Here is a 10,517-nt window from a genome sequence, read left to right on the forward strand (position 1 = left end):
TAGTAAAGGAGGATGGTCCAATGACAGGCCCTTGTTATTGATGACCATGCTTGTGAACCTTTACTCTTGAAATTGAAACTTAGCCTAGTATTATAGGGTGCCTAAGAATTACCACCTGAGAGCCTCCTTGTTGCTCAAATGTGACCTCTTTCTAAGCTAAACTCAGCATATAAATGCAATAACTTCCCCCTAGTATGGGACATGACTCCAAGGGATGAACCTCCCTGCACCAAGGGATTACTACCAAGCACCAACTAGCAATGCAGCTGGAAAATGACTTTGACCAAAATGGGGAAATTGTAAAGACAAATGAGTTTATGTGGCTCAGAGACTTCTTACTGAGTTGGGAGGTCATTCCAGAGGTTATGCTTATTCATGTCTCAGCAAGATCTCATTGACTGCCAAATTAGACACTACCCCAAAGAGTGGGGCTCTTGAGGTGGAGTGTGCATCACCACCCCAGAATCCTCAGGATTGGGGAATGAACAGTAGACTAGAGTAGATTTACTGGTATTCTACTATAGACTTATTGTGATTCTAGCAACGGAATACTTTTATCATTAATGTGGAGACTGTGGCCACTGGAGGTTCTGAGGGCAGAGAGAGGGAAAACCAGATGTAATATGGAGGCATTTTTGAGACTTGGGAATTGTCCAGAATGACATTGCAATGACAGATACAGGCCATTATAAATCTTGTCATAACTTACAAAATTGTGCAGGAGAGAGTGTAAACTACAATGTAAACTATAATTCATGCTTAGTGGCAATGCTACAAAATGTGTTCATCAATCACAACAAATGCACCACACTAATGAAGGATGCTGTTAATGTGGGAAAATGTGGGAGGGGGAGAGAGTGGCATATATGGGAATCCCTTACATTTTTTATGTAACATTTGCATAAAATAAGTGTCTTTTTAAAAAATGTGTATTTTTAAAAAATGATTGAATGTGAAAGTACTTGCACTGTGAAGAAATCTATGTGAAACTACTTTAAAGCTTTAAGGCACAAGTAGGAAATAATCTACTAGGTTTTATAGAAAATTTGTTAATTCTATCTGTAGCAGTTTGACATGGTTATGAATTCCAAAAATAGATATTGGATTATGTTTGTAATCTGATCTGTACCTGGGTATGATTGAGCTATGATTAGGGCATTAAGTCCCCACCCCTTGGTGGGTACTCACAGATAAAAGGCATGGCAAAGGACAGAGTTGAGGGCTTCTAAAGTTGGAGTTCTAATGTTGGAGTTTGATGCTACAGCTGGAGTCCCAGGGAGAGAGAGACAGAGCCACTTGCCTGATAATCTACAGCTGATTTTATGGAAAAAACAGAGTAGCTGAGCCCAGAGGAATCCAGGAAGCCTAAACCCTTGCCGATGTAGGTAGTCATCTTGCTCCACCACGTGAGAACAGACTTTAGTGAGGGAAGTAACTTATGCTTTTTGGCCTGCTATCTGTAAGCTCCTACCCTAAATAAATATAAAAACCAACCAATTTCTGGTATTTTGCATCAGCACTCCTTTGGCTGATTAATACAGTACCCTACATTTCCTTTTTTTTTTTAATTTGTAGGGTGCCTATTGTGTGGCAGGCTCTGGGCTGGGGACAAAAGATGCAAAGAGGCAAAGGAGAGGGCCCTGACCATGATCAAGCCAAGCAGAAGAAACAAAAGAGAAAAATAGGTTCTCTTTGTCATCAAATCACATATGAGGCTATGAACATGGACAGTATAATGAAAAATTGAAAAAGTGACAAAATATAAAGATTAAGTCATATATCAGAAATTTTCCAGGAAAGCAGAGATTTACAAAGTTGTAAAATCTTGTGGATTTGCAATAGTGCCCTTTTTTTTTTTTTTTTTGGTAGAATTTTCTGTTATGAATGTAAAAGAGAAAGAAAAATAAGACCTATCTAATATTTTGGGGGTGAAAGTGGTATAGACTTCAGGTTCTTGGGTTGAAAAGACCAATCTGTGCACAGACAAGAACAGGAAGCCTGTTTGAGTTTCTTGTACTCTGCAGCAGGTGGAAGTTGCTGTAGACTACGCTATCTCTAAAACACACTATGGTCCTCAGTGAACCTGAGAGTCTAGAATACCAACAGTGACTCTGGGCAGAAATATCCAGTCTTGCCCAGTTCAGACAGAGAAAATTTAACTGGTGCAGCCAGTTTGGAGGGGCTCCAAAATGTAGGGTTTTCCTGAGATAAGGAAGAACACAAGAAACCAGCTTTGATCTGATTAGGGGCTCTGGAACTAAGGACCCATAATTTTATTAAATCAAGATTTAAAGCATTTCCTATTGCTCTTTTCAATCCCTCTCTGCTTTTATACTTACGTGCCTCCTCCCTTTTACCCCTTGCCTTTCCTCCTTCTCAGCAATGAATTTACTCCCAAAACAAGTAACACAAGACCTCATACCCACAAAAATGAACAGCGGTAGTTGACTCTTCATATGATAAGCCCAGATGTTTCTATCTCTCTGAAAAAATTCTCTATTGTAGCTTGACAAGAATTTGGTAAGCCATGATATTAAAAACTGATTAGTAAATGATTGGATATCTTTCTTTCAGTGAAGTTTCTAACTATATAGAAAAAGCATCACTGACTACATAGTGGACAGATGCTCTGAGAGTCAGCTCGAGACACCCAGTAAAAAGTGAGGTAGCTGCTTTCCTGTTGGTGGCTAAGCACACATTTCTATCACAGTGCCCTAAAGAGGTGACTGGCTTCTTAGGTTCTGGTGACATACTGGCCCTCAGTACATCTTGGCCTGTGTCTGCCTTTTGTAACCTAGCTTCTCTAGTACCATTAGTTAGAACGGTCTCTCTCCTACCCACCTGCTTCATAAAGCCACAGTCTACATGCTCTAATTTATGGGTAATCACTTTTTACCTCTCACCTTAGGCTCCAACATCAGAGCTCTTATTTTTTTTCTGGTGTTCAAATGTCCATCTATCAAAAAAGAAATAAGTATGTAATTCAGTGACTCTGGTGGTACTTTTACAGCAAATGCTAAAAAAGTTATACCCGCAATTTTCCTTGCCTGTATGAGACATTCGTACTTCAGTTTTCACATCAGCTTGGAACATCTCAAGACAGAGGATGTATCCCAATATAAAGAAAAAGAAATCTTTAAAATTTTTCAAAATTAGAATGTCGTGGGACAGAAATGCTCCGTCATCTACTGCTAATAAAGCTAAGCCCTTCTTTTTAAAAATGCATGCAATAATATGGTGCAAAAAGGAAAATAAGGATTTTTCAAAGTGATTTTCCATCAACATGAAAATGCCATTTAACCCAGCGCATAAACCCTTCTGTTTCTGCAAGCAAGTTGTGTAGGAAATTTCGACAAGCTGAAGAACAGTCACAGAGATAACACTGTGATAAGATTCTCCTGCAGTCAGTGTAGATGTGACTGGAATGCACTAGTGAATACGATGTGCCCACAGGGAGAGAAGGCAGGATCCCAGGAGCTGTGGGCATCCATGAGGCTCTCCATCACAGCATTCTCTTCCAAGCCTTTGCTCTGTCATTAGCCCACTTCGGTTTTATGTTACCAGGAACAGTTTATGTTTCTCTCCCTCTGGCAAAAATCTTGATGTTTTTTTCCTTTCTTGCTTTCTCAAGGAAGAATAATATATCAAGTCCTTATAAACCAGACCCCTCACCTTATTCACTGCCTCCAGGCATTTAAAAATTTAAAGCCAATTTGGGGGGGGGGTGGTTGTGGAAATGTGACATGTGTGCCCTCCCAACATTACCCAGCTATTATAGCACAAAATCTTGGAGAAAATAATCCTTTATTATGTCTGTATTTACAATATCTTTCAACATAAAGAAAACATTTACTTCACTCTCTGAGTGCTGATGGGAATGTCTGCTATTATTAGTTATCATGCTGCAAATAATATTTTAATTGCATATGCTGCATGAGTACTTCTGTTCAGATTAGCTTTCATCTAGTAATGTTAACACTCATTTTAACTATTGCTGTAAAAGTCTTTTGTCTATTTAAATTGTTTCATCAAAGAAAAATTGTCAAGAATTTATGTCTCTCTCTCTCTCTACCCCCACTACTGGAAGAGTTCCCACTAAAATAGAAAGAAATAACAAAGAAACATTAGTGAAATAATGAATCACACTTGAACTGCCCTGGACTAATTGCAATATGTAATTACAGGTTGCTATACAATTAGAACAATTTTATTTTAATAATGTCCCCACATGTCTAAGTACTAACGCCTCTCGTGAAGTTAGATAAAATGTATTGTATTTCTTTCTTCCGTTCATAAACTATCTTTAATAAGAAATGGTGGGGTGGGAAACCCTTGCAATAATAGCAGTGAGAGCTATATCACAATCTTGAGCACATGATTGAGAATTATGATGCCTCTCACTCATTTGCCTGCACTGCACTTCAGATACACCAGATACACCAGCATTTGCTTCTGATTGCTTCCTGTCATCCAGGCTTTCTCTAAGGCCAAGAGAAAAGAGCTAATGCTACAAGGTAGAGTGCCTGCTCAGAGAAACCACAAGTTATCAGCAGGGCTAGCTGCTCTCCTGAGGGCTGACAGTGCTTGGCAGTTGGCGGGTGGACATTCCTATCACCTGGTCTTCTGGAACTCTATTTTAGAAAAGACTTATTAGAACTAAGGGAGTCTAAAGGACTGTGAGGCAGTGCTGTAATTGCATTCACTGCTATTTAAGACTTGAGTTGACATGAAACTTTTCATTTCCCCTCCAGAAACCACTGTTATTACTGAAGGACTGTTGTAAATCTTTCAGAATAATTTCCAAATAAACCAGACCAGTTTTTAATTTAAAAAATTTGAATTCTTGAATGAAAGCAAAAATGCATAGAGGCTATTTAAAAACCAAACTAACTTGGATACAGTTCAATTTCTTTTTTTTTCAGGGTAGACAATTTTAAAAGGGGAATTGGTAACTGTTAATTTTTATTTTTATTTTAATGTTAATTTTATTGGCTTTATGCATTTGTAACTTGAAAGTGAAAGACGAGAAGTGTGACTACTATGTATTTAGTTTTCAGGTGTTGTATCTTCCTGTGAATTAAAAAAAAAATAGTTTCACCTAAGAGGGTAGGAGAAAATATAGAGTGTACAATGATAATTTTGACAATAATCAAAAGAATAAAAAATAACAACGTCAAAATAGATGAGGGTTGGAATAAGTCACAGACTATAGTATTAAAACTAGCTGTCTGCAAGTAAACAAAGCTGGAGAAATATTTGAACTTCAAAGTTGCTAATGAAATTAATTTATAGAGAAACTTAGTTTCAGCTCTTGAATTCTATATTATTTCACTTTAGAGATTTGAATGAAATGAAATGTATCACATTTGGAGCTTTACTCCTTTGCTCCAAGTTGACCTTTCTTGCATTTGTGAGGAAGTCTTTGATCTGTCTAGAATATTCTGGCATCTTCAACTGAATTGATTTAAACCCATCTACCTGTGGAAATTCTGTATGTATGCCTAAGGGGCCACTTTTAATATCTAATAAGTAGATGCAATCAATAGGCATAGTAGATGAGTCTAAAAAGTGTGAGGCAGTGAAATACAAGTAAGAGCTATCAGCTGCTTACCCCCTGATTAGCCATACCAGCCAATTAAGTTCTAGCCCCACGATGCTATTGAAAATAGAGAGGTAATAGATATCCTTGGTTATAGATAAGCGGAAGTGGGGTAGGGAAGCATTTGCTTCAAATATCCTAATTAATTTCTAAGATGCTGTGGTTCCAATTCAAGAACAAAAGGTTATGGTACTGACTCTATGGAGGCTATACACAGGGCATCTAAACTTGGATGTGGAGAGCAGAATTATCAGTTGTGCTAAAAACCTTCAAAAATTACAAAATAGCTATATTCTCCTGAACTCTCCAAAATGATAGATTTGCAAGTGTTGCAAAGCTTGGTGATATAAAGTATGATGGATGATAGCACTGGTATCTGGAAGATCCTGCCAAGCTAAACTAATGGCTAGAACCACCAAGATTGCGTTAAATAGAGCTAAATATAAATTCTGAGTGTCTAGTCAAGCAATTTGGCAGTTAGAACACTTGCATTTATTTCCGTTCTCTCCCAAAACTCCAATAAAATGACAGTTAAGAAATTTTAAAAAGATATAAATCTACAAGGTAAAAGAGAATGGAAGATAAGAACACAGGAGGTGGGAAATGAGAACAAAATTTTAGAAGCTGTAAAACAGATGGAGGAGGAGTAGCTGACAGTGTAGCTGAGTTGCACAAGAAATGAAACCAAGAAGAAGAAAGCAGATGCAGATTCACATCACAGAACCCTCCCCTCATCATCTGCCCCTCCTCCCAAGCCTCAGGAATTATAGTCACCAGATACTTCTGAAAGCAGTGGTGTAAAGTGAGGCTGAAAACAAAATGATTGCTAAGCACGATTGGACTCTACTGTTTTTCTCTACCCAAACAGAAAAATGGGTGTTTACTCCTTTGAGGCAGTGATGAGTGTGGAGGCGAACACAGGCAAGTAAGGGAAAGTTTATACTTGGTAAATGGCAAGACAACCCCTCAAGTTTCCTTTCCTTCCTCTACTCCCAGAACTTGTTAACCAAACTTTGAACCAGAAGAAAGGATATTAAGAAATTGCAGGGAAACTTCCTGGCCCAAGAATAGATGCATTTAGATACTCATACTTAAGCATATCCCAAAAATGAAATGGCCAGGTCCCATCTGAGAAATCCACCATTAACTACCCTGTCCATAAACACAGCTTCCACACGGGACTTTAGAGCCTCCTCCTAAAATATGGACTTAGACAAGAATCACCAAGCTCTGTGGAAACTTTCAAAACAGAAAAAAAGCAGTAAGAGTAATAAGAGAAGGTGGGAAACAATCTTCAAATTATAATTAATATGCACATGGATTAAAGATGCTTTTATCCAAGAAACAGAAGAATTATAAAGTGAGTTAATAAATGGAACAATTAGAACATAAAAGCTCTTAGAAATTAAGAAAGATGATAAAATAAATAAATAATTCAGGAGAATAGGGAGATAGAGAAAATCTCCCATAAAGCAGAGTAAAAAGATAAGAAGATTCAATCCATGAGGTCCAACAAACAAGTAAGGTTTGTGTCAGAAAAAGAAAAGATGGTGGATTAAAGAAGGGAAGGTTTTATCCAAAAAAATGATAGAAGAAATATATTGCAGAAGTGAAGGACGTGAATTTCTACTTTAAAATGACATAAGGAATTTTGTCATTTTATTATAAAATTTTTTAGTATCTGGGATGATAAAAAGATTTTAGGGGCTTCTGTTAGAAGGTTAAAAACAGGTCACATGTAATAGACTAGGTATTAGAATGACATCAGATTTCTTAATATCCAATCTTGAATTTAGAAGAACATGGAACAGCATTTTCAAAATTCTGAAAGAAACTTAATTCCAATATAGAATTCTATATCCAGGCAAAAAAAATCAAACTAAGCATGAGTAGAATTAATTTCCAGACATGCAGTGTCTTAAGAAAATTTATCTTTCTTTATGAGGAAGTTACTAGAAGATATCATCTATCAATATGCAGGATAAAATCAAGAGAGAAAAGATATGAGATAGGGGAAAGAGGGGATTTGTACAGGAGAGAGACTAAAGGAATTCCCCAGAGGATGGCAAAGAGAGTTTAACAGTGGTATAGCAGGTCTAGAGAGCAAGCAATCCAGATGGAGTAGAGGAATGGATGGCTCCTTGAAAAACACTGGGTGGGAGAGTGGGGGCATGGAGAGAAGGAGAGTTGGGAAGGTGGGAAAGAATGAAGGAGGAAGGCAGGAGGAAAGAAGAAGAGATTACTTCATGTCTGAATCTTCAAAAATCAGATTTTCTGTACTAACAGAAAATTAAGATTTGACAGTGTCAAGTATATAGAAAGATAGATCGAAACCAAAATACTGGTATTAATAGCTTAGACAAAATGTTTGGTGCTGAAAGAAATATGCTGATCTTTGACTTTGGAGGTGGCACTTTTGATGTGGCAGTCCTTACTACTGAAGATGGAATTTTTGAGATCAAATCTACAGCTGGAGATACTCACTTAGGTGGAGAAGACTTTGGCAACTCAATGGTCAAACATTTTATTGATGAGTTTAAGTTCAAGGTTAAGAAGGACATCAGTGAGAACAAGAGAACTGTCCACCACCTCTATACTGCTTGTGAATGAGCTATGCACATCCTCTCTTCCAGTCCAAAAATTAAGATTGATTCCCTCTATGAAGGAATCGACTTCTATACCTTCATTACCTGTGCCCGGTTTGAAGAACTGAAGGCTGAGCTGTTCCACAGCACCTTGCACCCTGTGGAAAAAGCCCTTAGGGATGAGAAGTTAGACAAATCACAAATCCATGATAGTGTCCTGGTAGGGCAGTTCTATCTAGAGTCCCAAGATTCAGTAACTTCTCCAGGACTTCATCAACAGAAAAGAAGTGAACAAGTGCATCAACCCCAATGAGTCTGTTGCTTATGGTACAGTTGTCCAGGCAGCCATCCTATCTAGAGACAAATCTGTAAATGTTTAGATTTGCTGCTCTTGATATCTTTCACTTGGGATTGAAATTGCTGGTGGAGTCATGACTTTCATCAAGTGCAACATTCCCATTCCCACCATGCAGACTCAGACCTTCACTACATATTCTGATAACCAGCCTGGTGTGCTCATTCAGGTTTATGCAGATGAGCTTGCCATCACCAAGTATAACAACCTGTTTGGCAAGTTTGAACACCACCTGCCACCCATGGTGTTCCTCAGATTTAAGTTACCTTTGATACCGATGCCAATGTCATCCTCAATGTCTCTGCTGTGGACAGCAGAAAAAAAGAACAAGGGTATCATTAATAATGGCAAGGGCTGTTTGAGCGAAGAAGACATTGAGTTAATTGTCCAAGAAGTTGAGATGTACAAACCTGAAGGTGAAAAGCAGAGGGATAAGGTGTCTTCTAAGAATTTTCTTGAATCCTATGCATTTAGCATGAAAGCAACAGTTACAGTTGAAGAGGAAAAACTTTAAGGCAAGATCAAATAAAAGAAAAACAGAAGATTTTTGAGATGTATAATTAAATCATCAACTGGCTCAAAAAGAATAAGACTGCAGAGAAGGAGAAATTTGAACATTAGCAGAAAGATCTGGAGAAAGTAGTCAATCCCATCATTACCAAGCTTTACCAGAGTGCAGGAAGCATGGGAGAAAGCCTGGGGCTTCCCTGGTAGTAGAGTACCTCCATCTGGTGGTGCCTCTTCTGGCCCCACCATTGAAGAGGTTGATTGAATCAACCAGCACATATAACTTAGCACTGTTATATGGTAAAAAATGGAAGGATACAAATTTGTAGCACATTCTGTGGCAGTCGGAAGTTTAGGTGCTATACAAAATTCCTGGGCATTCTCCACACTTGACTACAGAATACGTGCACAGGGAAAGGATATAACACTGTACTTTATTAACAATGTTTTGTAAGTGGAAAATGCAATGTCTTAAATCAAACTATTTAAAACTGGCAAAAAAAAATCCCCAAAATAGGGGTTTTTGTTAACTCTGGGGAAACAAACAAAATGGACACAGAAGGAAGAAATACCATAGCAATCATAGATATATGGTCCAGCTGTGGATATTTATAAAGCCAGAATACAAACTAAATATTATTTTTTATAAAAATAACAGATAAAAACTTGTTTTCAGCAAGAGGAGCCTGGGCACCCAGAAAGACTTGTTCCTTTTTTTCCATCGTGGTGGCTGCATTCCAGTAGTAAGCCGACTTGTTCAGAAACACTGACCTAAGTCATGGCCCCAGCAGTCATTATTAATACTGAAGGATGAGCATCTGGTGAGGCAAAACAGAAACCCCAGGTGGGTCCCAATGTCCCAGTGGCATTCTTTTCCTATAAGGAGACACACAGGCACAGACTCCTCAGCTGGCTGAGCCTTTACATCCTTCTTAAGGACGATGATAAATCAAAAACTGCATCTGAGCAGAGAAGTTGGTAAAATCCAAACCCAAAACTGTTTACTTTAGTTCATTTGGGGATGTGTTCTGCGGAGTGGGAAAGCAGAAAACTGGGTTGATTTGGTGAAACTAATTCTCTTTATTTATATAGCAGGTTATTTTGATTATATAGCCATAAGCTGAACCTGCTCCTAACACCTATATAACTTGAGATCTTCTAAGGTTCTCACCAAATTTAATGGGCCACTAGGAGAGTCTTATATTTTGTTAGGTCCTATTGTCCTTGACTATCATGCACGAATAGATGTTTTTACAGGAAATGGTGTGTTTCTGTAAGACTTAGAAACTGAAGAACTACTAAAAATGTAAGTAAAGCTTAAAAACAGGAAATAACAAATTGTCTGAAGTATACTTTTCCACAAGTTTTGTTATCAGAAGACCATGATTGGCATTTCTGGTGATCAGTCTCACAGAATGGAAAACAACAGGGTCTCACTGCCCACGCCTCCACGGAGATAATAGTTGCTGAC

The 10,517-nt window shown here is 38.0% G+C and overlaps 1 pseudogene; it reads left to right on the top strand.

Annotated features, from left to right (window-relative positions):
- Positions 1 to 9,311, top strand: part of LOC101437145 (heat shock cognate 71 kDa protein pseudogene) — a 65,114-nt pseudogene extending 55,803 nt beyond the window's left edge.
- The last annotated feature ends 1,206 nt before the right edge of the window (positions 9,312 to 10,517 follow it).

The sequence above is a fragment of the Dasypus novemcinctus genome, chromosome 4 (genome assembly GCF_030445035.2).
Source record: "Dasypus novemcinctus isolate mDasNov1 chromosome 4, mDasNov1.1.hap2, whole genome shotgun sequence".
NCBI lineage: Eukaryota > Metazoa > Chordata > Mammalia > Cingulata > Dasypodidae > Dasypus > Dasypus novemcinctus.